The following is a 4,941-nucleotide window of genomic DNA, read 5'->3' on the forward strand; positions in this document are numbered from 1 at the left end:
TGAAGTATTATTGGTGGTTTGTGTTAATTCTACTGCATCATGCCAAGTGCATTGCATTATTCATTTGCATTGGAAGTTATATCGTTGACCTATGGTCACGACCATACTGATACAACATCATGAGATGCATCTCCACACCTTGTTGGGTGTGCAGGCAGAAGACATTTTGCATTGCATTCATATGCATTCATAAAGTAAATTGAAGTGATGTGTCCATGTTACTATGAAGCTCTATCATCTAGCTATGTTCATAATTGGAAGTCACTCATTGTATATTGATATTATATCTTGTTTATTCTATAAATGAAACTCTGTGTTAAATTGTTTTTAATTCAACTTGTGGTTTAAATGGCTTGTCAAAACAAGTTTGCTTGCTGAGATGTTTCATCTCACCCTTGCATTACTCTATCCAGGTACTTGATGCTTGCATGGAAGGGAAGGGGATTAGCAGCACATCTTCACTGAGTCACCTAGACATAGAGTTATTAATGATGAGTTTGTCTTGCTATAATAAAACTTATTTATAAGTCACGATGACCCCTCATAGTTTAATAATATTAACTGAGGTGGAACCTTTCGTAGTCATGGTTTTATTATTGTTCTTGCTTCTACATTTTAATTTGTTCATGGGTTCATGTTGTCAAGTTTTAGACTTTGGCATAAGGGAAGGGACGGTAGTGACATCCTAGGCTTTTGTGGCACCCGGGGTGTTACACGAACCCCATATGTGGGTGTCATCGCTCACATTTGCTCCATTTTGTAAAGTCCTACAAGAAATACTTTAAGTAAAGGTGGAACTAGTTATCTGATAAAATATGCTCATGATATGCTTATCTCCCTTTGATCCAAGCCTATTGACGGTGATTTTGAGTATGTGAAAGTGTGACATTTTCACCATGAACAACGATCATTAAGATGGGGCCAATCAACAACCTCAAGGGTGTATGGAAGCTTACAGGGTGGATGGCAGCTCTAAGCCTTCACCTTTCCGTGGGTTATACAATCTACACTTGCTCTTCAGTTGTGTTACTCATATGCTTGTGTAGTTGTTTAGATCTCTAGCTTATTTGCCTTGTGCAGTTGTCCTTGTTGGTGTAGCTTAGAAGTTTTGTAGCTTGTTAGAGTAGCTTGCTAGTTCTTGTTCCTATCTTGTTACCTTTGCTTACTAGATTTTTGTAGGGGGTGCTCTTGTTAGACTAGCTTGTGTAGTGCTTATTAGGGCCTGCTTGTTGTCTAACAAGTTTTGCCAGTGTTGTGCCCTCGTAGAATTTTCAATTAGATTATTCACCCCCGTCTATCCATCTAGTGACCCTTTATACTATAGACATACATAAATGTGACATGTGGATCCTACATGTTACTGTAATTTCGGTTCTATCACCTATTTCCATCTACCCTGCCCATCACTCTCTTTCCTCTCCATTGTATGTAAGAGCCCTATCAAGAGGGGGGCCCTTGGTGGTTGGTGTCTAGTGTTTAGGGGGATGTGGGCGGCGGCACAGAGGGAGGGTGGCAGTGCTAAGGAGAGGGAGAGAGAGAGCTAGCACAAGAAGAGGGAGGAGAGGTAGGGGGAGAGGGTAATTGTTTCTTTGTTGCTTAATTAGATTGACTACATCCTCCTTATATATATAGTCCCTATTCGACTTGTATCCCAACCAACTATAGGAGATCCTTATAGATTTGATTCTCCCTTCCATAACAAACCATACTCTAATAAGGTAAACCTCCTAACCTAATCCCTTCTGGGATATAATGGCAGTGTGGGCGACGATGCCCCTTATTCTAGTGCGCGTGGCCCTTCTAGGTCACGCTAGGGCCGGTTGGTGCACCTCCTTCGGTTTCCCTAGGCCCGTTAGCTCTAGGTTGGGGGCCTCTTGTTGATGGTAGATAACATTATAAATCATCAATATAACATGAATAAGGGTATGAATATGATCACCAACAAAGGTCTACGGGTGTGAACTAACAAATTCCATGAGTTTTGGTGAATCTATATTTTCTGCAGTGTTTATCTAGAAAACTATCAAAGTGGACCTAGATGTCAGACTTAATTACGCTAATCCACAACGAAAATAAACCCAAAAGGTTCTAGAAGACTTGAGAGGACATCACACTAAAGCGAAGGGCAAGGCGCCGCCAAGTGGGGCTGGCCAACCCCACCTATAGGCCAGCAGGCCCATAGGGCCCACCTGTCAGCCCCTGTTGCTATGTAGTTTCTCCACCACCTCCTAGATTGCATCTACGCTGTTTATTCAAGTCGGTTTGATCTAAGGGCTCAGGATTGATGCTGCAGCCTATATATCCTAGCCCCTACCACCGCCTAGCATATCCCCAGTCCTTAGTCATTTTAGAAGGTAGAAATCCTAATCATCCTCCGAGCTCCATCAATTCTAGGGCATAGCTAGTTAGGCTAGGTCTAGAGGGAGGCAAGCAGGCTTCACTTGGATTCCTGCTCTTGTCAAGAGCATGGTTTGGTATAATCTTTGTACCCTCTCTCTTTTGTATCTCTCATTACTTTTATATGTTTGCTACAATTGTTATGACAATCATCTTCATATCGTTTATGTTCCTAGTTATAATGTTCATCGTCTACTTTGGTTATATGCTTAGTATAGCCAGATTATACTCATCTTTATGCATAAGTTCATATAGCGCTCACTCTAGGGTACCATGGGTGGGTGGTTGACATTGTGTAAGCATGGTGCTTGTACGTTGTTTACCTATGGATAGACCCTATATTCTGAGTCATGTTGTAAATCGCAGATGTGACACTCCCATTAAGTCCTTTGTAGTCCACTCCCCGAATATATGTATACAAGTAGGATCTAGTTACAAAGGAAGACAAGCTCTGTTCTTAATCTTCCTTAGGAATATCCCTTATGTATAGGTATGAAGTTGATCTTAGCCATGACTACTAGGTGTAATTGCACTAATCAATGTATGCTTTGACTTCTAATTAAGAATGACTTAGGAATTATTCCTCTAATATTCTACTTAACCATGCTAATGCCATAGAAAGGAGTACTCTGAGTGATCAATGATTAGTTATTATGCATCATTCATATACACATTTATTTCTTGACTTACCCCTATTACAAATGGAGTATTGGTTATGGTTTACTTCTCCATCAATTGTATAAGTTATCAATACATGACCTTTCCTGTCCTTCCTTGTGGTAAAAATATAAATAATGATACCTAGACTACTCCTGGGTGAAGTGCTACATTGGTATAATTATCTGTGCGCTTGTAGATTCCTTTCATTCATATCTATATATTCTTCTTAGTCACATAAAATAATGAAGAACTACTTAGTATTATTCTAATAGTAATACTAGGTAGTACCTATAAGAATCTATGATATCATCACTAGGGATGACAACCTGGTAAAGTAATGTTAAGAGATGTAGACATACATTAGGTGGCTACTAAAACAAGTGACAAGTTAATAAATACTAACAAGCATTTCTGGCGCCGTTGTCGGGGACTAGATTCAACTCTGTTCTTAGTAATGATGCTAAGGAATGTCAACAAGCATTTCTGGCGCCATTGCCGGGGAAGGTAGCTAGGCAAAAGATGTATTGATAAACTTATACTTATTGATGTGATAGAGATAACCATTGACCTCTGCTCAAACAGGCTTACCCTTGTGTTGTCCACCTTTGTATCTTACGCAGGGTAATGTATGACCAGTTTTGACCTTTCGACAAACTACATTGAAGATCTAGAAGCATTAATCAGGAGAACTAGAGGCAAACTCAAGAAAGTCTCAGCTTTAGAGTCGGAAGACAACAGATAAGGCAAAGCTTAACACCAAAATTTGAAGCCATGGCTAACAAGACTCTTCGTGAATTCTCTGGTCCAACTACCACCAAGATCCGTACTAGACCAACAATCGATGTTGGAGACAATGGATTTGAGCTCAAGCCAGCTCTCATCAATATGGTCCAAGCAAGCCAATTTTGTGGAAAGGCACATGAAGATGCGAGTGCTCATCTCCAACACTTTTTGGAGATCTGCAACACCTTCATCATCAAAGGAGTAACCAAAGACGCCATACTACTTCGCCTCTTACCATTCTCACTCTTTGGGAAGGCAAAATAGTGGTTCTAAACAAACAAAGACAAACACTATATGGGATAACTGCTCTACTACCTTCCTAGCCAAGTTCTTTCCCATGGGCAAGACCAATGCCCTGCGTGGGAGAATTTCAAGTTTTTAGCAGCAACATGATGAATCTATCCCTGAGGCATGGGAATGCTTCCAAGATTACATTGTAGTATGTCCTCATCATGTGATGGAGAATTGGCTACTCATGCAGACTTTCTACCATGGGTTGACCAATAGTACCTGTGAGACTATCAATGCTACTGCTGGAGGTGCTTTCTTGTCACTCACCATACCAGTTGCAATTGCTCTTATGGAGAAGATGGCTTCCAACCAAGGTTGGAATGAAGAACGTCTTTAGAACCACAAGAGAGGTGGAGGTATGAATTAACTCAAAGAGGTAGACATGCTATCTGCCAAGATGGACCTGCTGATGAAGAAGCTCAAAGATCAAGCCAATGAGAAATAAGAAGTCTTGCATATTCATGATTCTCACATGACATGTGAAGTGTGTGGAAACACTAGACATTCAGGGAATAGCTGCCCTAAAATTCATGAGGATGTGAACTTCGACAAGAACAACTACTTTCGTCCTCAACAGAATCAAGTATGGAATCAACAATAAAGGCCAAACTACTAAGGTAATTACCAAGGTAATCCTTAAGGTAAAAATTTCAATAATTTCAATCAACCACCATTGAGAGAATTGATTTCTGGCCAAGCTCAAATTATGGAGGGTTTATCTAGAAAACTAGCTTCCAATGATAAAATCTTAGAAAACATAAATAATAGAATGGATAGCTTCTCCTCTGCCATTAAAAACCAGCATAACTT

At 40.2% G+C, this 4,941-nt stretch overlaps 1 non-coding gene across 1 annotated transcript; it reads right to left on the reverse strand.

The window, feature by feature from the left end:
• Window positions 1-4,192: 4,192 nt before the first annotated feature.
• Window positions 4,193-4,299, reverse strand: LOC136509794 (small nucleolar RNA R71). The gene has a single exon (XR_010772534.1). It is a non-coding gene; the product is annotated as a small nucleolar RNA R71 (small nucleolar RNA).
• Window positions 4,300-4,941: the final 642 nt, after the last annotated feature.

Source organism: Miscanthus floridulus, chromosome 15, assembly GCF_019320115.1.
Source record: "Miscanthus floridulus cultivar M001 chromosome 15, ASM1932011v1, whole genome shotgun sequence".
NCBI lineage: Eukaryota > Viridiplantae > Streptophyta > Magnoliopsida > Poales > Poaceae > Miscanthus > Miscanthus floridulus.